Consider the following 24,467-nt stretch of genomic DNA (forward strand, 5'->3'; position numbering starts at 1 on the left):
CACTACACTACACACACACACACACACACACACACACACACACGCAGATTTACACCTACACCCATGAACGCATTCCCTAGAGTCTGCCTGCCGAAGAGCTCTCCCTCAAGACTTGAGTTATTTCATTAGTGAGATAAAACAGGGCTGAGCGCACTGAGGTTGTCAGTTTCACTGATGAAGAAAAGAGAAGCAAGGGGAATCAGAAAGAAAGAAAGAGAGAGAGAAAGAGCGAGAGACAGAGAGGGGGCTGTGATAAACTCTGCTGCAAGCCCTCCTGTAAGCAGAGTGAGAGAGTGCAGGAGCAACAGCATAAGATCTGGAGAGGGTGAAAACACAACTGTGAGCAAGACCTACCACAAAGTCCACACCGATCTTGCACTTTGAGGTGAGTGTGCATGTGTTTTTGTCACCCTGCATAACTGGGCTGATGCATTTGGGTGCGATCGTCCTGTCAAGTGCGTCTCAGCTTTGAAGTTGGCCGTGGGGGACCGAGAAGGCCAACTACCAATTCCCTCAGGACATTTTTTTCCTACTTCGGCAGAAAGGAACCACATGTAAGACTGATGGGACAAGACCTCAGCATTGCTTACCAGAGAATCGGCTCAGATGCATCACTGCAGAGACCCAACATCTCAGTAGGAGCGAGACGGAGGTAAAGAACCAGAGAGAAAGTGAGAGGGAATCTGAGTTATTTCTATCCACTGCCACCCTTCCCACACTGGGACTCTCTTCACTTGCCCTCTGCTATCCACCCATGGGACAGGAAGCGTGAAATATCTCACTAATGGGTTTATTTGCTGTGAGCTCAGCGACGACCTGTCATTTCTCAGGACCACTCCACACTTGACACATTTCATAGTCGAGTAAGCTTTGCTTTGTTTTTGGCTAAAGAGCCCTTGCTTCACACTGATCAAGACAAGGGTGAGGTATCAGGTGGAGTGGACAAGTCCCTTAATCACTTTGCCTGCCTATTACAGTATTCTTCTTCAAGTGAGGTCAAGCGTGTGGGACATCTCGCTGTTCCTTTGTATTTCTCAAAGCTGAGAACTTCCCGCAGGGAGAAAGAGTCTGCTTTCTGGTGGGCTGAAGATGCGTTGCTTGCTGCTAGCTGTGGTGACAGCAGTGCTCTGGAGCCAGTGCATCCTTCTAGGGTGGGCTGAAGGCGGGAAGATGCGTAAGAGGCCGAAGGAGCTTGCTCCGCAGGACACTGAAGCATTCAACACCACTCTTTCCAACAGTGAGGAGCTGGATGGCAGCACAAAGGTAAATGCCAGGATAGTTTCTCATTGCTTTTCTTATATGTTTAAGCTATATGTTAATTTCTCAGCTCTGCATATGAATATGCATATGATTCCACATCAGAAGTGTTATTATTGTTTAGATAAATTTTACTGTTAGAAAAATGTTTGAAAATTATCCCTTTAGGGCTACAACAGCATGTTACCGAGGCAGCATCCTCAAAATTGCATATTTGTACCTTACCTACCCCTAAAAAGTGTTTATCAGTACGTTAAGCTTACATGTCAGTATCTTAAAGTACTAATATGCAGTCAACAGTGTACTTTTTAAGGTACGGCCTATGGGAGAAGCTAAAGGTAAAATCTTTGCACATTTTCAGGGTATGTCATATGGCTGCTATTTTTTCTGTGTTTTTGATGATGGTTATTTTCTGCAATTGGCTATCATGTGTTTTCTTTTTAATAATAAACGTCTGATATTGCAGTAATTAGATGACGAATGAAAGGATTGACATAAAAAATGTATAGTAAATAGTAAATTACAGGTGCATCTCAATAAATTAGAATGTTGTGGAAAAGTTCATTTATTTGAGTAATTCAACTCAAATTGTGAAACTCGTGAATTAAATAAATTCAGTGCACACAGACCGAAGTAGTTTAAGTTCTTTTAATAGTGATGATTTTGGCTCACATTTAACAAAAACCCACCAATTCACTATCTCAACAAATTAGAATACTTCATAAGACCAATAAAAATGTATTTTAGTGAATTGTTGGCCTTCTGAACAGTATGTTAATTTACTGTACATGTACTCAATACTTGCTATGGGAAGCTTTTACTTTAATTACTGCCTCAATTCAGTGTGGCATGGATGAGATCAGTTTGTGGCACTGCTGAGGTGGTCTGGAAGCCCAGGATTCTTTGACAGTGGCCTTCAGCTCACCTGCATTTTTTTGTCTCTTGTTTCTCATTTTCTCTTAACAATACCCCATAGATTCTCTATGGGGTTCAGGTTTGGAGAGTTTTCTGTCCAGTCAAGCACACCAACACCATGGTCATTTAACCAACTTTTGGTGCTTTTGGCAGTGTGGGCAGGTGCCAAATCCTGCTGGAAAATGAAATCAGCATCTTCAAAAAGCTGGTCAGCAGAAGGAAGCATGAAGTGCTCCAAGATTTCTGGTAACGGGTGCAGTGACTTTGGTTTTCAAAAAACACAATGGACCAACACCAGCAGATGACATTGACCCTGAATCATCACAGACTGTGGAAACTTAACACTGGACTTCAAGCAACTTGGGCTATGAGATTCTCCACCCTTCCTCCAGACTCTAGGACCTTGGTTTCCAAATGAAATGCAAAACTTGTTCTTATCTGAAAATAGGACTTTGGACCACTAGGCAACAGTCCAGTTCCTCTTCTCCTTAGCCCAGGTAAGATGCTTCTGATGTTGTCTGTGGTTCAGGAGTGGCTTAACAAGAGGAATACAACAACTGTAGCCAAATTCCTTGACATGTCTGTATGCCTTGACACCAGCCTCAGTCAATTCCTTGTGAAGTTCACTCAAATTCTTGAATCGAGTCTGCTTGACAATCCTCATAAGGCTGTGGTTTTCTTGGTTGGTTGTGCATCTTTTTCTTCCACACTTTTTCTTTCCACTCAACTTTCAACATGCTTGGATACAGCACTCTGTGAACTGCCAGTTTTTTTGGCAATGGATGTTTGTTGATGATTGTCTTCTGGACAGCTGTCAGATCAGCGGTCTTCCCCACGGTTGTGTAGCCTAGTGAACCAAACTGAGAGACTATTTTGAAGGCTCAGGAAACCTTTGCAGGTGTTTTGAGTTGATTAGCTGATTGCCATGTCACCATTTTCGAATTTGTTGCAATAGTGAATTGGTGGGTTTTTGTTAAACATGAGCCAAAATCATCCCAATTAAAAGAACCAAAGACTTAAACTACTTCAGTGTGTGTGCATTGTGCGCATTAAAGTTTCACAGTTTGAGTTGAATTACTGAAATAAATGAACTTTTCCACAACATTCTAATTGATTGAGATGCACCTGTATATACCTTAAATGCACTTTAACTTATTTAGATTAAAATCTTCTTCCAAATGTGTAAATGTAATGCATGTAGTGACCAGTCATTCCTCATAGTGTGTCAACATCACCTTGTAACAGCCAGGCCGAGAAAATACCTTAAAATGATGTGTTTTAAATGCTCTGTTAAATATGTCAGCACACTCATCAGAAAGCAAAGCTGACTGCATTTGCCACTTACAGTTGTCTCTCATACTTTGTAAATGCGCCTGAGCAGAAGTCGTCAGCTGCTTTGCAAACTTTGGCTATTTAAACAAGCTTAGAGCGAGCTCATCCAAAGCTCATGATGGAGATGCTACAAGTATTTTTGATTAGCTTGGCACAGACTCAAACATGTGTTTCTTGAGAATTAGGCCAGTCTAATTCTTCAGAACAGCTCAACAGAATGAGATTCAGAATGATAAATAGAGCGGTTGTATATAGATATGTGAAGAATGCACATTCAGAAGGCCTGATCAGAGCATCGATTAGTTCTCTCAGTAGGGGTTTTCTACCAGTGCGCGAAGGAGGGCTTGTTTGTTATTTGAGACTTGGTGTCAATAGGTTTCGGATGATGAGAATGGTAAACGGGGACATTTTTGCATTTGCATATAAAATAAATAAATAAATACAGAATGACCATTCATTTCTATGTGCATAAACCTTGGAAAATATCATATTGTGTTGAATTATTGTGCATAAGTGCACTGACATTTTCTGACTCCACCAAGGCCAACATATTACTGTTCCAACTCTGTATTTGTTTATTGCTCCCGTATTGTTTAGATATCAGGGTTTCCATTGGAAAATTAGCTCCTGTCTCAGCCCACCCATAGAGTTGGCATTCTCAAGTAACTCCCAGCTACCCCTGTGCCAACCACTCTCACTATAACTGCTTCAGTGATTTTGCTGACAAGGGTTATTGTCTTATTGAATTTTAACACATCACTGAATGTTGTGACAGTCTGGTTGTGTGTTTTATCTCCACATTGTGTTTATTTTGACATTAATATGAAGGAATTTTCAATAAGGGACAGTCAATATAAGACAGTATAATATATACTGTAAAATGTATTTATTAGTTTTAAATCAAAGAAAGATTAAGTAGGCCTATGTTTTACTAGAACTCACTATTTCAGTCTTATTACTTCTATTTTTATTTAACTCAATATTATTTGCAATGTTCTTTGTAATTATTTAATTTACTAGCAATTTCTGAGTGAAAAGACATTTGAACTTGAGTCAAACTCTCGATGCTGTACCTTCATTGCATCCGAGGTGTGTCCTTTGCTACCTTCTCCTCCTTGTCTCCTCATCTTTATGGCTCAGCACAGGCAGGCGGTCATGATGTGATTCCTGGGAAGGTTAGGTGGGGAGATATTTAAAGACCCTTGGCAGAGCTCTTTCCCAGCCCATTGATTCTGTCATTCACAGGACAGGCTGACTCCGCTGTGTCTGGGACATCCGATAGGGGCGGTGTGGCCCCCTGAAAAAACTGGGGCATCTGGCTGCATAAGCCCCTCACAAAGCCTCACAGAAAGGGTCCTGAAAGAGGACACCTCGAGAAGGATTAGTCACTCTCCCTCCCCATACTTACATTCTTTTCATCTTGTCCTGTACAATCAGAGAGTAATGACATAAACTCTAAAACCCAATGTTTTGCCAGATTTGTCACTGCCAGTAAGCGTCACTCGGGCTTGGGACCCTGGATGACATTCATAGAGATGGAGATCAGTTTTACAGGTATAGGTGGGTTTTGTAGGATCCATATGTCCAGCTACCAATATATGTTATAGGCCTATTCCAATTCTTAAAATCCCAATATCAGTGTTTATTGTCCTGTAGATGTCACTGCGTTCTGTGTTTTTCATTTACATTTACTTATTTAGCAGGGTGTGAAAAAGGCCTCATTCAAAATCAACATGGCCAGTATAGTCTGATTCATGAACAAATGACTCTTATGATACACTTCTTTTTAGTAAATCAAAAAACAAGTCAGTTCAACAGTGTAATTAGATTCACAGACAAATGGATCTTATGAGCAGGTTCGTTTATTGTAACAAAAAATACAGTGCAACCAGTGTAATGACAATAATGATCCGGTTCTGTTTAACGAATCAAAACATAGTGAAACCAGTGTAATTCGCCTAATGAATTAACAACTCTTAAGAGCTGGTTAATTTTAGTTTCTTAAAACATAGAGTACATTGCAACCAATGGAGTTCGATTCATAAAACAAATGACTCTTATGAGCCGGTTCCTTTTAGTGAATCAAAACATACTGCATGACAAGTGTAGTTTAATTCCAATGACTAAGAAGTCTCTTGAGACGATTCTTTTAATGATTATTCAAAAAGATGAGTTACCTGTTTAAATCAAAAGTTGCCCTACCTATTATAGCCCTAAATATCAATTAACAGAGATGTGTTTTTTCTATAGCAGAAATATAGACTAATGAATCAGATTCAAGTTAAACTGAATCAACAGTGGATTCTTATAGCGAGTTTGTGAATCTGATTCAAATCCAATCCAATCGACAATTGATACACAAGAGGGACCAGTGAATGGTGAGTTGTCTCTGTTTTGTCTTGAGTATTGAAGAATCCATGAAAACATTGTGTTCTCAAAAAAACAATGTTGTTTAATATTAAAAATGACTTATTTTGCAAATGTGATTAATTGCAAAGAATATAAATATTTTAATCCAGCCCTGATATTTACTTGAACAGTGGCCATTGGGACATTCACATTAGGACACAGAGTACAAGGAACAGAGGAACAGCATGTACAGACATTAAATGGGGTACAAATAACTCAAATAAAAAAACCTGCCCTAAACCAAAAGACACAACTTTTCCTATAGCACTTCATATGAACATCTCACACATGTTTTCATTAGCTACAATTTAAATAGTATTCATCACATATGTGTGAGATATAATCTTAAAATAACCCTGTTTTATCTCTTGTGTTCAAAATTACTACTGAAAAACCTTCAGAATCCCAAAACCCACAGGAATTATTCACCATCTTTGATTGCAGCATTATAGTACGTCGCTAGGTGTTTATCTGAAGAATTTCTCAGCTGTCCATTTGACCTACCACAGATAATAAGGGAAATGAGCACCAGTGCAAACTAGCTCTACGTTATAATCTGCACACAAAGCAGGTGTGATGCTGCAATAAGATTCTCTTCAACTCTTTGACTTTTTTATGGCAAGATGAGGGCAGGATAATTCCTCAGTAGATCTCATAATAAGACTTGTGGCTCTCTCTCCCCTCGCATGTCTTCACTAGCCAGGAATGCACACTTGATATACATATAAATATCTAAACGAAGTTTACCCTGCTACGATGGCATGGAACAGAAAGAGTTATTTAAACAACACAAGGCCTCATTACCTGGCCTACATGTTAGTTTTGTAAAGTTACAAGTGTATTCTGACACATACATGCTGTTGTGCTTGGTATGAGTGAAGACAGAGAGTAAATTGGATTCAGACATCTTTGATGTCACTGTTTAATGACTTGGGGGCCTATAATAGGGGCATTTCCAGCCCCCCCCCCCCCCCCCCCCGAGTAATAACAAAGCGGTTAACTGCCTGCAATGGAAGAATGTGATGAAAGGAGCTTTATGGTAACTGCCAAACAAATATTCAACATACATGCAAAATAAAAATTCTATATTTCGACCATTTGGAGTGTATTAGTTATCAGACCTTGTCCACAGGGAAGGAATTACAGAATAATGAGGCCTCGGTAATGAAATATACAGTGGTGCCGGGTCTGTTACCTGTTAAATGATGGCCTTTGAAGCTTTCTGCTGCTTGATATCCAGCCAAATAATCATTTAGCTTTTTGTATCTCTATGTTCTGAGTTCCAAAGGAGTAATGACTTGGTACCAAAAGAAACTATAATTGCAGGTAAGAATCTGAGGTGTGGTGTGAATGCGTCCATATAATCAAACCCATAAAACTGTGTACCGACCAATAAAGCTGTGTTTGGGAACATACCATCATAGCAATTTGTTCTATCGCACACATACCATGTCTATGAGACTAGGGAAAGTGAATATTCATGTTCAGCCATATTTGGTGTCCTTCATGGCTGTCTTTCATAAGTCAGGGTATATACGAGAAATGGTGGGTGAATTGGGAAGTAATGTTGATATGTTAAAGGAGATCCTTCCACAAAGGCATGGGATGGGTAAAATCATCAAGCCATGCATGGATGAATGCACAGACAGTCATGATACACCCCTGGAGAAACAACAATAACTTTGGGAAAGCCCTCAGTCGCTGTTTTCACTGTAGAGCACCTGTATAGTTTTTTTGCCAACTATTTCTGATGTGTTTGAATTGCATGCTTTATTTATTTTTCAATGTTAACTGGTGTTATTTTTACGGGATGGCTGTTGCATCTTTGCAGTGTTTTATACGTGTTATTGTAAGCATTTTTAATTTTCAAATAGTTTTTCTAAACATTGACATTTGAATTTGGAATGCTTTTACAAAATTCTACATTTAGACAGAAATAGTCCTAATGGTTTGGTATTTTTAGCTACATACTTTTCAGTGTGTTACTGTAATGTCTGGTAAATTTTGGACCTGAGGTACAAAAATCAACAAACAGAAGCAATTTCTTCATAAAATGTCACTAAACCACATGGCTGTGTTAGAACAGACCCGGTTTGTGAAGTCTGGACTATGTACTATTCAGTTAATGACAAGTAAAAACATTTTGTGTCATTTCGTACCTTCAGGCTGTGTAATGAAATGGATATGCTGCCTAGATGAGGTTATAAGGTTTTTCACAATCAAACACTGCTGCATAATTGTTGATTGTGGCCTCCGGGCAGATTTTTATGGCCGTGTTTATGTGTTCTATGGCGTGCTGCCACAAAAATAGTCACTGACGTTTTTCTCTTGAAAATAAACTGATTTTTAAAAAACATTTTTCTAAATACACTGTTCAAATCTAAAAATTATTGTTTGATATGTATATGTTGGAATTGTTATATTCTATTCTTACCTAAATAATGTTTCAAGATCTATTAAGTTAATCATTAAAACTAAATACTGCAATGCTTTTTCATCAACCTTCAGAAATAACACTAAACTAATATGTGCACTGCAGATTTAATTGAATCGCCCAGGCACTTTGTTCTGGTATACCCCAAAAAATGAAATTGCATTTGGTTAACCACCATTTAACAATTAAACAGAAGTTTATCATGCTACATAAGTAAATTACTTTTGTAATTACAGATTCTTGCTTGCACTTGCAGAAGAGTTATTATATATATATATATATATATATATATATATATATATATTAGACACAGTTTCCATAATGTGTTTTTTTATTAATATGAAAATAGCTATGTGTTTGCTTAGTGGAGTTATTATAAAGTCTCATAAGTCTCTTTTTCTCAGCTTTCTTTCAGACTCTCGTCAAAACATTTTGCTTGACTTTTTTTTACTCCGTCTCTAATGGAGCATTTGGCAGCTTTGCTCCACACAGCTCTGCTGTTTAAACAGCCCCAAAACAAACTTATAAGAGAAAAATCCACCCCAGTGGTATGCTGAGATAATAACAGCTTGCCATGATCTGTCATGGTCTAAAATTCTTCAGGGTTTAGGGCTTTTCAGACAAGCCATGGTACCGCTGTCAACCGAATCAACTGTGTACACAGCACCCTGAAATATTGGAAAGTTTATCGCACTGAGCAGACCGCTGCACATTCCATATCAGCCTAAAGTCTCTGTGAAAATGTTCCTTTGCATCCAAAAGAACTTTAACTGTATGTCCATACTTAAAGAATCCTAGCTTTCTGACAGTCAGAGAAAGGTCTATACCTTTGGAACAAAGAACATGAGGGAACATGATAAAAGTAGATATACTGTAGATGTGTCTTCACAAACTTCTACGACATTTCCAAGCAGCAAATTCAGGCAAGTTAATCCTTGTCTTGACAGAATTATGGTTCCTCCCCATACACCGACTGATCCAACTATGATCATTCGAAGTGTTAATGGAAGTTCCTCATATATTTTGAAGTGAATGTGTTGACTTGTCCACCTTTTCAATCTTGTGGAAACTGATTGTTAACTCTCTTGGCGAGGCCAAAAGACAGTACATTCCTCTTGAGATTTAAGTTAGCTTCTGTGTTAGCATCTGTGGCTTAGACTTCTATTCAGCACAGGAAATTAAATAACTCAATGGACCAAAAGTCACCAAAGTCGATATTGATCCTTAATAGAACCATGTTGAATCAACAGTATTTTGGGGACCTCATGACCTGAGCATTTGTTCTTTTTGGTAATATTAGAATCCTGCGGATCTTTTTTTGGCACGACTAGCCTGCTCTGCGCTGCAGTCTGTATTTATAAAGCATTCCATAAAAGACAATGGATAAGAAACAAATGATGTCTTCTGCCGGTGTTGGAAGATCTAAGGGATTGCCTTCTGCTGTAACAGTATCTGTACAAATCTGTCCGTCTTTTGGCTGTCTCCAGGCTTCTAATTCACAACAATAACACTCAGACATCCAACATGCTAGAGGCTTGTGTGCTAGTTAAGTTGTTTATTTTGTCTTCTGTCACAAGAATAGAGGGAGAGAAAAAAATTATACCCAATCAAAAATATGAGCTTACCTCATTCCAGGATGTATAAAAAAACACAAAGAGGTTATTTTATTACAGCTTAACGTGAGGCAGGTCTTTCTTGTAAAGAGATGCAGTGTGTTAGTTTAACAGATAAGTGATCCAGGTCTTTGTGCCAAACCTAAACAAATTCCATTTCAGACAGCTCACCTCTACAACTTTTCTCTATCTCTGTTCCTATCGCAATCGCAGTCATTTGAAGTTTAGGGAAGGGCTCAATGAGATTCAGTACATATCTGTGGTTACTGGGATTTATAAAGCCTTACGTTTCATCTAAGTAAAAACATTGTCAGCTCTGTATTGTTGGTGGTTAGTTGGTCAAGTAACAATTATGTATATAGAAATATTTATATTTCATATTTATATAATTATTTCAGATTTAGTTTTGTATTCTGATAGAGTGTAAGTTAAATTTGTGGGTAATGTGTAAAAATGCTATTCAATTAAAAGTCAATGTAGAATGGGTTTTCACCTTTTAAATAAAAACATTTTCTTATCTTTTGAAATTTAGAGATGAAATTTAATTCATGAACAACAAGGAGATGGATCTTAATGACTGGTGAAATATGGAATCATTTTGACAGTATAAATTAAATTGTAACAGTTGCAACAGTTGCAAAAAGGAACCCACAGTATAATGTAATGTCTCGGGCCTCTCATTTTTAGGTGAACTGTAACGTTGTGCTCATGGAAACTTGTTGAGAGAGATCAGTTTTGAAAGGCTGTTTGTTTTTCACAGACCCTACTGGGCAAACTTGACGTAGCACCTGAGAGAAGTACTGAGAAGGACTAATTAAGCAAAGAGTAAAGTCCTCAAGAGAAAATTTGACTGACTGTGTTTGGCATGAGGTAGTGCTGCATGCCACACAAAAGACCCATTCCTTTACTGCAGTGGTGCAGCCTGCCTTGATGTCTGGCACCGTTTATTAGGATCTTTAGACATAATTTTCCTGAGAGGGTTTATAAGAAGAAATTATGACTTGGATTTAGTTATGTAGCTATGATGCACTGCACTCAGTGCCAACTGGAGAATGATCTCTGAATTAAATATCACCCAATGACTCAATCATTATATATCTATTTAGGGTCTGGGTCATTTAATATATTTAGAGTCTGGAATTGTTCATGTTAATGTCAACCTGTGCTACGTGAGTTTTCCTTGTTTCCTTGATGTCATTAAAATTCTCTTGATTGATGTAATCCTTGTCTCCTTCATTCCTCACTCCTTACTCCTCTCAGTAGTTCAACCTTGACAGAATACCAGACCGAAATCCTTAATTTTTTTCCAGCTTTTAAAGGGGTTTAGTTTTCCTGTGTGATCAAACAAGCTTTATTTATCGTGGTGGCTCAGGCGAGTCACAACCTGATCTTCTACCCGAGGGCATTCGTGTAGCTTCCTGGTGGTTCCTGGTGATGCTGTTTTGGCTCGGGATCACATACCATTGCCCCACTGAGCTCCCTGACACTACCAACCTCGACCGGAAGGAGGCAGTCATCCAGGGTCTGGAGAGCCAGTCATCCAGGGTCAGAATCCTCTCCGCCGGCTGTCCCTCAGTCAAGCCCGCCGACTCTGTCTCTTTCCTGCCCACTGACCGTTCCCGAGTCTGCCTCGCCAGCTGCTGCAACAACAAGCCCACCGACGATCACCCTAATCACCTGTAACCAAGGGAGGAGGATGAGGAGGAAAAGACTGTTTACAGCCCCAGAGCTTGCTCCAGTGTCGGCTCCAGTCCCAGAGCTCACTCCAATGTCGGTTCCTGATCCCCTGTGAAGCCCAGGGAGGGCTCCAGATTCCCAGTTATACTCAGCGAGGGCTTAGCCCAGGGAGGGCTCCTGTGCCCGAGTGTAGCCTGGTGAAGGCTCCTGTCCCCGATTTTAGCCCGGTGAGGGCTCCTGTCTCTGAGTTTAGCCCAGTGGGGGCTCCTGTCCCCATGCTTAACCCAAGGAGTGCTCCAGGATCGGAATCCCCTCCAGAACCCTCCCCAGCAATCTTAATTTCCACTAAAACATGTTTTTTTTTTGCCCGTGGCCATGGTGGTCGAGCCAGCTAAGGTCACAGAGGATCTGCCATGGCCTCCTGAGTCACCTGTTCCGCCATGGCTCCCTGTACTGTCTGCTCTTCCATGGCTCCCTGTACTGTCTGCTCCTCCATCGCTCCCTGTACTGTCTGCTCCTCCATGGCTCCCTGTACTGTCCGCTCCTCCATGGCTCCCTGTACTGTCCGCTCCTCCATGGCTCCCTGTACTGTCCGCTCCTTCCATGGCTCCCTGTAGTGTCTGCTCCTCCATGGCTCCCTGTACTGTCCGCTCCTCCATGGCTCCCTGTACTATCTGCTCCTCCATGCCTCCCTGTACAGTCTGCACTTCCACGGCTCCCTGTACTGTCCTCTCCTCCATGGCTCCCTGTACTGTCTGCTCTTCCATCGCTCCCTGTACTGTCTGCTCCTCCATGGCTCCCTGTACTGTCTACACTTCCAACGGCTCCCTGTACTGTCTTCTCCTCCATGGCTCCCTTTACTGTCTGCACTTCCACGGCTCCCTGTACTGTCCACACTTCCATGGCTCCCTGTACTGTCCACACTTCCATGGCTCCCTGTACTGTCTGCTCTTTCATCGCTCCCTGTACTGTCCGCTTCTCCATGGCTCCCTGTACTGTCCGCTCCTCCATGGCTCCCTGTACTGTCTGCTCCTCCATGGCTCCCTGTACAGTCTGCTCTTCCATTGCTCCCTGTACTGTCTGCTCCTCCATGGCTCCCTGTACTGTCTGCTCTTCCATGGCTCCCTGTGCTGTCTGCTCCTCCATGGCTCCCTGTACAGTCTGCTCTTCCATTGCTCCCTGTACTGTCTGCTCCTCCATGGCTCCCTGTACTGTCTGCTCCTCCACGGCTCCCTGTACTGTCTGCTCCTCCATGGCTCCCTGTACTGTCTGGCCCTCCATGGCTCCCTGTAGTGTCTGCTCCTCCATGGCTCCCTGTACTGTCTGCTCCTCCATGGCTCCCTGTACTGTCTGCTCCTCCATGGCTCCCTGTACTGTCCGCTCCTCCATGGCTCCCTGTACTGTCTGCTCCTCCATGGCTCCTTGTACTGTCTGCTCCTCCATGGCTCCCTGTACTGTCTGCTCCTCCATGGCTCCCTGTACTGTCCACTCTTCCACGGCTCCCTGTACTGTCCACTCTTCCACGGCTCCCTGTACTGTCTGCTCCTCCATGGCTCCCTGTACTGTCCACTCTTCCATGGCTCCCTGTACTGCTCTTCCATGGCTCCCTGTACTGTCTGGTCCTCCATGGCTCCCTGAATCCCCTGCTCAGCCATTACTTGCTGATCTCCACTGGAGGCTCTCCTTGTCTCCATCCGCACCCCCTCCACAATGGTACTGTTATGGCACGGGACACACCATCCAGGAGGGGAGCAATCTGTCATGTGTATGTTCCTATTGAGTTCCTGTTTGCCTTTATTTGATTCCTTCCTGTTGTTGTCCCCATTGTGTTGATTTGATTCCAGGTGTACCCGATTTATTTCTATTGATCCCAGGTGTGTCTCATCCCCTTGTCTTGTCATGTGTTTAAATAGCATTCCCTGTTCTTAGTTCAGGGTATTATTACCTATTTTTATAGTATTATAGTATTATATATTATTCATGTTCATGTTCATGTTCATGTTCACGTTCATGTTCATGTCAGCCTGTGCTACATGAGGTTTCCTTGTTTCCCTTGATGTCATTATAATTTGCTCGATTGATGTACTCCTCGTCTCCTTCGTTGCTCGCTCTAATCTCCTCTCAGAAGTTCATACATGACAGAGTATACTGTAGCCAAACCAAATATTATGTGTCACGTGTGCATTATATCCAGAATTCTTCTTATACAGAAATATGCAAACCATGCACGCCATATAAATGAACATTCCCTGTGTTTTTATTCAGCAGGTCAGTGAAAACCAGAGAGTGGACCCTCTTGGATCATGGATGGATTTTGTGAAGAGACCTGTGGGCAACTTTCCCGGAAAATGCCGAAAGCGAAAACGACCACTGGTGCGGAAAGTTTTATGATCACATATTATCAAATATGGCTCGCTGAATCCCTGCTCAGCCATTACTTGCTGATCTCCCCTGGAGGCTCTCCTTGTCTCCATCCGCACCCCTCCACAATGGTACTGTTATGGCACGGACACACCATCCAGGAGGGGAGCAATCTGTCATTTGTATGTTCCTATTGAGTTCCTGTTTGCCTTTATTTGATTCCTTCCTGTTGTTGTCCCCATTGTGTTGATTTGATTCGAGGTGTACCCGATTTATTTCTATTGATCCCAGGTGTGTCTCATCCCCTTGTCTTGTCATGTGTTTAAATAGCATTCCCTGTTCTTAGTTCAGGGTATTATTACCTATTTTTATAGTATTATATATTATTATATATTATTCATGTTCATGTCCATGTTCACGTTCATGTTCATATCAGCCTGTACTACATGAGGTTTCCTTGTTTCCTTGATGTCATTATAATTTGCTCGATTGAGGTTCCTCGTCTCCTTCGTTGCTCGCTCTAAACTCCTCTCAGAAGTTCGTACATGACAGAGTACACTAGCCAAACCAAATATTATTGTGTCACGTGTGCATTATATCCAGAATTCTTAAAGTTATGCAGAAATATGCAAACCATGCACGCCATATAAATGAACATTCCTGTGTTTTTATTCAGCAGGTCAGTGAAAACCAGAGAGTGGACCCTCTTGGATCATGGATGGATTTTGTGAAGAGACCTGTGGGCAACTTTCCGGAAAATGCATCACATATTATCAAATGTCAAACACATAATCGACAGCGAGACAGAGCTGAAAGTGTGGGGAAGCAGAGGAATTTCATTCACCCCAGAATGGAACGGAATCATTCTTGTAAAAACCAAAAAATTTGGAATTTAAGATGTCTTAACAAGTTAAAGGAATAGTTTACCCAATTAATGAAAATTTGCAAGAGAATTTACTCATAGATGAGTTTGTGTTCTTCATCAGAACAGATTTGGAGAAATTTAGCATTACATCAATTGCTCACAAATTTATCCTCTCCCAGTGAATGAGTGCAGTCAGAATGAAGAGTCCAAAACAGCTGAAAAAAACATCTTCACTTTTGGCCAAAATACCAGTCCATAATCTACAATAATTGTTCCTCCATTGAAAAGCCCTGTTGTCCTCTCACCATCAAACACAACCAACATTTGTTTAAAACTCTTTTCACTGAAAACAGTTCTTGATCTTTGCATATTTCTGTCCTGTTTCAGACCAAAAAAAGCATATTAGGGACAGAGGACTGTACAAGACATTTTGTGATGGCTAATTAATAAAATATGTAGCTAGAGACAATTTGTAGGTGCCATTATGAACTAACAAGCACAGTTACATATGTACTGCACTTCAGAAGTTGATTGACTGAGAATTAACTTTTAATTTATCTCTACCAGAAAATTTGTAAGATATTGCATAACACATGCCTTAATAGATTTCAAGTTGTAACACGTCATAGTGAGATGCCCTTTTGAGCATTCAAAGAAATTTGAGTCTTGAATAAATTTATTTGAAATTCTATAACAGTAATATTTATTTCTGCATCAGCCCGGTCCCCCTGGACCTCCTGGACCTCCAGGGCCTCAGGGCCCTCCTGGATCCCCTGGGGCAGAAGTCACTCAAGAGGTCCTGCTGCGAGAGTTCAAAGAAATGATCAAAGGTGAGGATCCACAACACGTGAAAATCTCAGTGATGGATATTTTCTATTCATCATCAAGTGACCATTGTGAAGATGTGCAGGACATTTTGAGAGATACATTGATGAAGTGTCTTTAACTGCATGTAGTGTTGTGTCTACATGTTATCTGCTTTAACAGAGGCCACAGAGAGACGAGCAGCAGTGGACAGGCCCAACGAACCCAGTCAGCTGCCTACAGCTCTGATCACCCTAGAGAGTATGACGTCCTACAGGAGAATCGAGGAGGCCTTCCACTGCAAACTCAAAGGCCCTGTCGTTGTGGACAAAAAGACTCTGGCTGAACTGGCAGAACTTTCAGACAGTAAGTGCATATCTGTGCATATATATTAAATATATGTCTTTTATCATAATGGAATATCCATCCCTCCATCCATCCATCCATCTTAATGGAAATATATCTGCCTTTTTATGATGTGACGTAAATACTATAAAACCTAATTGATCTTAACTTTATATTAAACAACAACAACAAAACATATCTCTGATAATATATTAAATGTATTTATTTTTGCAAAATATATTTTTAATTACACATTGTCATATGAATAACAAATCAGTTTCTAAAGCGATTTAAATGTCACGGTTAATAATTTTATTCACTAAAATAAGTGACTCAACTGTGACTCAACATGCCTTTTTGAGCTATTCATTAAAATCGGCTCAGTAATTATTTCAGGAATTGGAAAACAGCGCTGTATGTGTTTGATTCAGCTCTGTCCAGTATCCCTTATAATTCTCAGCAGTCTTTAATCATCCATTTACATTTATGCCTTTTGTTATTGTAAAGCTATTGTTTTTAAAAGTTATTGTGTTTAAAGTTTATGGTTATTTCCTCACCACAAATGATGCAAAGAATCACAATTAGGCCTATGTCTAGACTTTTAACAGCAAATGAACAAGAAAAAGGAGCACTGGATATAAAACTGAGGAACAGCAAATTCATATGAATGCTAATTCAGATGAGCATTCCAGCTATTTAGAAACAGCCATTTAGAGTAAATGGTACAACTTCCAATCGTCTCATTGTGGCAGCGGGATCAGCATTTGCCAGAATGAAAGAAATTCCAGTCTGTTGCAAATCATTTCAGATTGGCATGTTTTGTCTTCGTTCCATTTGGCTTCTTCATGGTGACAGTTTTAAAGAATGCTAAACACTATTTCGAAACGGTTCCAACTTGTGTGTGTTCAAAGTGAAGTGTGTAATTCCATCACCAAATATTATTAAAAAATCAATAAGCTGTCTGCCATTGGTCAGTCAGACAGATACTGTAATTCTGCCCCAATCAGCTATATAGACAAAGCTGAATTAAGGCCACCTGTGATTGCAACCTCCCGACTGACTCTTGATGTGAACATTAGTGACAAGACACTGAATTGTTTACTTGGCCAATCAAGAAGGGTTTAAGCCAACCTATATATAACCTATACATATAATATATAATATATAAATATATCCTTCTTGGTGTTGTACAAAAGGTACTCTGTCTGAGGTTTTGGACGAGTGAGTGGTGTTTATAAAAATAGACACCATTTGAAACAGTGCGCTGTTTTTAATGAAGAGCTTTACCCTGATCAGCCAAGAACACACACCAAAAATCCATGTAAGCATGTTTTTGGAGAGTCCTTTATTCAGGGAAAAAGCTGCGAGTGATTAATGTAGACAAGATTTAATCTAAGCTCCAATGAGCAATTTAATTCTGCTGATCACTGAGGATGTATGAGTCTTACTTTCCGTATAAAAGAAATTACGATCATATAGTCTTTCAAATCCGTCAAATGGATGAAATAATGGTTGTGAAAGTCAATGCAAAGTTTTATTCATCCAGTGTAGAAATACCTGTCAAATAAAATTACACTCCTCTCACATATCTGTTGGGATCTGACATGAGTATGAAAGGCATTCGTTGTTGTGAGAGTGTTCAAGTGTTCAAAGTTGACAGCACAAAAATGGCAGAACCGAACAGTGTTTAGCACACTAATCGGAGGACTCATTATAAAAGCGTCTGAGTCTGGAAATCTTGGTGGGTTCTGGAGGCGTTAAGCAGAATAATGTGGTCTGGCATGGCTGCAGGTGCAGTTATGATCAAAAACAGATCGGAGGATTCCTGGCAGATGTCTACATATTTCTAACCATTTAATGGTTATGTGCTTCCAAACTGAGCCCTAAACTGCTATATTTTCGAATGCTGTATGCAGAATGCTTCGATTTGCATGTGAGTGTATTAGAGTGTGCAGAGCAATACCTCTGCCGAAAAACATATTCTTGAGATGCTTGGAATGCAAGTCATAGTAGGATTTTCAGAGTGAGTGGTGTTGATGTTTGATCAGTGGTTATTACTGTAGGTGTCTCATTGTAGGCACTCTATAATTCTCACCTGTTTCACTTTCAGCCTCCTGCCAAAGGTGCCTTCCTCAGAGGGACGGGGATGGACCAGTCCACTGGCCGATTTACAGCTCCTGTAACTGGAATTTATCAGTTCTCTGCCAATGTTCATATTGGTAAGGAAATGTTGAAAGGTTCACCTCACCAATAACAAACTTGGTCTCTTTTGTAATCTTTTGTTTTCTTACACTTTTTCAGTCTTAGACATGAGGTTTGGGGTATGATAATGATTAGCAGAATCAAACCCATGTTCAAACAATAGAACATGGGTTGGATTCAGGGAATGCATGAACTGCAAAAATGGAAACAATTTACAGTGAATTTAAAGTACAACAGTAAATGGATGGGACACAATTTACAGTTAAAATAGTAATTTATTAATAATCATATTAATATATATGTGGTTACATACTGTGGCGGATATGGAGATTTATTTTTAAATACATTACAAATGCTTTGGATAAAATTATCTACCAAATACAGTAGGAAAAATGAATGCAAAAAATTCAGTTTCTCTGCTATAAAACAAATACATGGAGTACAAATTAATATTTCAGTGTCATCTCTATCAGAAGATGCCATCATGTAATGGATGTTTCAGACTTGGCAGTTTCTCAGCAGATGGATTGCATTCCCCTGTAACTTACATTCCAACTGTGCTACATTTGTTTGCTGAGACTGACGGTGTCTTGCGCAATCTTGAATGTTTAAAAAGCTAAAAAATTAATGCCGTGCTTGAAAGTACACAACCGCACATTTTTATTTTTTTGGCTGATGCACTAAAGAGGGGTCCAGTGATCCTTCATTCGTCATTTCAGAGGCAATGCTTATGTGGAGTTACACTGGAATAAGCCCCAGGGAGCAAAGTGCCTCCTCAGGGGCCGGTTTACCAGCCATGGCCTGTACACTCCTGTTGAATTATCAGTTCTCTGACCCGAAATGTTCATATTGGTAAGGAAAATGTTGAAAGGTTCACCTCACCAATAACAAACTTGGTCTCTTTTTGGTAAATCTTTTGTTTTCTTACACTTTTTTCAGTTTAGACATGAGGTTTGGGGGATGATAATTGGATTAGCAGAATCAAACCCATGTTCAAACAATAGAACATGGGTTGGATTCAGGAATGCTATGAACTGCAAAAATTGAAACAATTTACAGTTGAATTTAAAGTACAACAGTAAATGGATGGGACACAATTTACAGTTAAAGAGTTAATTTATTAATAATTCATTATTAATATATATGGTGGTTACATACTTGTTGGCGGATATGGAGAATTTATTTTTAAATACTATTACCAAATGCGATCTGGAATAAAATTATCTACCAAAATACAGTAAGAAACATGAAATGGCCAAAAAATTCAGTTTCGCTGCTAATAAAACAAATACATGGAGTACAAATTAATATTTCAGTGTCATCTCTGTTTCAGAACGATGCCATCATGTAATGGATGTTTCAGGACTTGGCAGTTTCTCGGCAGATGGATTGCAGTTCCCCTGTAACTTACATTCCAACTGTGCTACATTTTGTTTGCTTGAGACTGACGGTGTCTGGCGCAATCTTGAATGTTTAAAAGCTTAAAAATTAATGCCGTGCTTGAAAGACACAACCGCACTTTGATTTTTTGGCTGATGCACTAAAGAGGGGTCCAGTGATCCTTCATTCGTCATTTCAGGATGGCAATGCTTTGTGGAGTGACACTGGAATAAGCCCCAGGGACTCTGAATGCAAAACTCTTCTAAGCTGTTGGCGCCGACATGCAGCTCCGGGAAAAGCGAATTGGCTCTCTGCAGTAGACTGTGGCAGAAAATCAGACCATCCCCAAACAAAATCACAAAATCCACTGCAGACCTTATAGGAAGAGACCACATATTTTTTAGATGTGGCTGGAGGTCAAACAAGATCTGGCGTGTGGCATTGTGTGCTATCACATACAAAGCTCTGTTCAAACAACATCTTTCAACAGCCCTTTGCTCTTCATACAACAGTTTGTAATGCATGTTCTTGAAAAGTATTTCAGGAAATATTATTTTTGGTGTACTTTCTTGCAGACCACACTGAGGTGAAGGAAGAGTAAGAACCAGCTGAGAGCGAGAGACAATGTCCGTGTTTGATATGCATTGAATCACTCTGCCACAGATATACGTAAGTTGCTTTGTCTCACATTAAAGGGGGTAGTTCACCCCCCCCCCCCACCCCAAAAAATAGAATTAGTATTAGTATTTTTTTCCATACCATGAAGTAGGTTGCTAACAGCAATTATTTTCATCTTTGAGTTAAAGACTCGAAACTAGTGTTGTGAGTAAACGTAATGTTTCTTAGGGGGGAATGCAACATTTTGCATGAGAATGGGTCAGTTTTGCAAGTGAACACATTGTTTCTCGGGGAATGCAAACATTTTGCAAGCAAACGCAAATCTTTTAAATATATTAAGTCCTACAGTTTGACGTCAAACAATACATTTGTGTGATAAACAAACAAAAATTTTGTTATTTACTGAAAAAAATATTTGAGAGAAGTATGTTTGATTCATGAATGAATTCAGACGGTATATAATTAATGTGCTACAATTTTACAGTGTTTCCAGAGAGTTTCTTGTGATTTTCATTGATTTCAGGTCTTTCTGTCACACTTAGTGTCAGTTCTGTTTTGTATTGTGCAAAACCATCCAGGAGAAAATCTGACACCAGCAATTTTGCTAGAAAAGTTATTATGATTACATTATGTATAATTTACCCTCAAGTAGTCTATTTATTAACATTCGATTTTGGACCCATTGTCCACAGACCACATCCACATCAATATAAATTCATGACTCAGACTCTAAGAAATACTTCGCTTATGATGAAAATTAGTATTTTTCTTGAGCTCCTTCTTACATTCAGGGCATGTGGTATTAATTTCAGTGGCTAAGCGTGTGAGTGCATGTCATAAAATCCTCTTTCACAAATCAAACAAAAATAAATGTACTTAAAAGAAAAAGGGTACTACTAGGGGTACACGAGGTGGTTAAGGGGGAATGGGGATGCTCTTTCTAAATAATGCATGGGCTGTAAAGCACATTGTCTGTTCTAGCTTGTGTGGAACCAGCAAGGCATTTCCTGTGTTAAAACGGAGCAGGCCTTTAAAACATGTCCTCTCACCTTCAGTCTGGTCCTTGTCACCTGAGTAACCTTTACTGCCAAATTTGACTCGTGGGGTCCTTGTTGGTCTAAGGAAGGGTAATTCCTAAAATCTATTGCTGGAAAGCACTTATATAGACCTTTAAAGGGAAATTATAACTTTTTAGATAACTTTTTTTATCAATGTATAACAAAACAAAGTGATATATCTTTGAATAACCTTAACACTGTGCAAAAATGAATTATAATTGTTTTGTTTTTTTTTTGTTTTTTTTTACAATTATACTAGTTTATCTTTTGCTCAAATAAAATTCAATAAAAAAAATAGTAATGTTTTCTGTACCGTTATGCAGATCCTTGGAAATGATTGTTGGCTTTGAGAGTAACAGCAAAATATTTACAGTATCTGTCCACGGATTGCTGGAACTTCAGGTAAGAGTTGTGAATATCTTGCTGAATAACCTCAAATACATACAATTAAGTTAAATGCGTTGCAGATTGACATCGACTTTGAATAATGTGATGTTTTCTTTCTAACAGGCCGGGCAGTACACTTCCATATTCGTGGACAATGCAGCTGGAGCATCGATCACAATACAGAATGGTTCAGATTTCATGGGCATGTTGTTGGGGGTATAGCCTTGTTTTACAGCCAGACTAGATCTGGCAGACCATGTAAGACTGCATAGCTCCTGTTTGGACTATCACCCAGCACCATATATCCTCATGAGACAATATATGACTGCTTACAAAGCTCTCGGCTTGTTCATGGACTAGACATGGACATATTAAAACCTACAAAGCAGAGACAGTTGGATGCAAAACTGAAAGACTTTACCGAGGACTGTCGATTCACATCTGCCGCTCTCATGTGCCGTCTACATTGAGGTTTTTACCTCTTCAGAAAGATCAGTTCTCACTGTTTCCACTTACCATGTCCTATTTTGTGATTTATAGATGTATACAAAGAGATTTTTGTACTTTGACATTGTGTTATGTCCTTCCTCTTAATTAATAGTGTTTATATACAGAATGTTTATACACACGGTTTGTTTCTACGGTGAAAGGTTTTCTACAATACAAGAGCTAATCTAAGGTTTAATCTTTTGGATTTATCTTAAAGGAACATTTGACCCCAAAATGAAAATTTGTTGAAAATTGACTCACCATCAGGCCATCCAAGATGGGATTGTGTTTATTCTGAACAAATTTGGAGAAATTTAGCATTACATCACTTGCTCACTAGTGAAGGGGTGCCGTCAGAATGAGAGTCTGAACAGCTGATTAAAACCATAGACTGTATAAAAACATGGATGTAGGTTCTGTGACGTCACCTGTAGGTTTCTGAAGAGTGAAGCCTAAAATGGGCGGAGCCTATTCTCACCATCATGGCAGCGCGTCACTCCCCGATAATAGAAAATGGGCAAAGAGGCGGGAGCTGGTTGCTGAAACCACACCCACCTAGCTCTATGATGATGACAGCAGCGGCAATCCACCTGTCACTCAAGTGGCCATGCCCTTAATTATGCAGAACTTTAAGGCTTAGTATAATTTAAATGAATGAGTAATAAAAAAAAAAATCCACCCCCCTCACAGTTGTCATGAAGGCCAACATAAATACCAAAATCATATTTTTTTTCTTTTGTAAAGTTGGGCATTTTAACATCACTGTCAACGTCAATGCCTCCCTTTTGGATCCAGCCTCTAGTGGCCAGTCAGTGAATTGCAACTTTAGTCACTTCTGTGTTGGTTTCACTAGAGATTGGAAGGTTGCCGCTTGATTAAAACACCATAATAATCCATGCCTTCCACATGACTCCAGTCCATAAAGTAACATCTTGTGAAGTGAAAAAATGCCTGTTTTTAAGAAATAAATCCATCATTAAGATGTTTTTTTAACGTCAAAATACTCTTTCAGGACAGAAATATGCATCAATCCCTGTTTACAAACAAAAACAGTTCTAAACAAATATGCCGGTGGATTTTAATGTGAGAGGACAACAGGGGATGGACTTTCTCACTGAATAAAGCATTATTATGGATTAGGGTATTTTAACGATTTAAAGTTAAAACACCTTTGTGGTGGTCCCCTTTTGTGACCATGCAGCTTTTCCCTTTACATGGCGTTAAATGGAATGGATTACTTGTGGATTACTGTCATGTTTTAATCAGATCTTTGACAGCAGCCATTCACTGCAGAGGAACCACTGTTAAGCAAGTGATTTAATGCTGAATGTCTTAAAATCTGATTCAATGAAGAAACAAACTCGTCTTGGATGGCCTGAGGTTGAGAAAAAATTCAGCATTTTTTTTTTTCATTTTTGTGTGAACTATTCCTTTAAAGATTTTATTATCATTTTTATGTTAACCAAAGTGTGCACTCCTCTTGTTCAAACATGCCTGTATTTTTAAATATAACAAGCTAGACAAAGTTTATTTACTATGCAGCTCAGAAAAGCATGTTGTAGTGACTTGATTGTTGATAAAAGAACAGATTTTCCATTATACCCGGCCAAAAGAAGGAAACAGCCAAATACAAGAAAAGAAACAAGATGAATTACTCGCTCGATTTTTTACGTCCAACAGCTAACAGTCCCAAACAATAGCATTAATCAAAGAGTGTGTGTGAATGTGTGTTTGGAAAGCATACTGCCATGATCGATTCTCATTTTGTTTACCGCAATGCCAAATACGTCATCTGAATGTTTTTCACATCTCCATGGAAATTTATTCTTGCGTTCTTTCAGATGTGTTGTTCTTCTTCCTTTTCTCTCAAACATCTTCTTCAGTAAATTAAGATGCACACACACACACACACACACACACACACACACACACACACACACACACACACACACACACACATATATATATATATATATATATATATATATATATATATATTAGCATATGTAAAATTTTCCATTCCATTCAAATTATTTATGTTTAAATGTATCTGCCAATTAAAACAAATATATATTTTTTTATTGCCTTCTAGCCTTCCAGTATATCTGGATCTGGGCATGTTTGCGGTTGACTAGAAATGACTTTTACGTGCTTTGAAATCTTGCATTACGTTTGTAATTCTCTGCTCGATAAAGCAAGCAGGATGCCGCAAGATGAAGCTCATGGAAAATATTCTAATTTGCAGTAGTGTGGAAAATGCTTCTTTGCATCATTTGCATTGTAAATAATCCAGGATACCACAAATACCTTGGTAAACAAGA

General features: G+C 39.5%; 1 pseudogene; it reads left to right on the forward strand.

The window, feature by feature from the left end:
• Positions 1-37: 37 nt before the first annotated feature.
• On the forward strand, positions 38-24,079 carry LOC113045609 (adipolin-like; annotated as a pseudogene).
• The last annotated feature ends 388 nt before the right edge of the window (positions 24,080-24,467 follow it).

The sequence above is a fragment of the Carassius auratus genome, chromosome 27 (genome assembly GCF_003368295.1).
Source record: "Carassius auratus strain Wakin chromosome 27, ASM336829v1, whole genome shotgun sequence".
NCBI classification, from domain to species: Eukaryota; Metazoa; Chordata; class Actinopteri; order Cypriniformes; family Cyprinidae; genus Carassius; species Carassius auratus.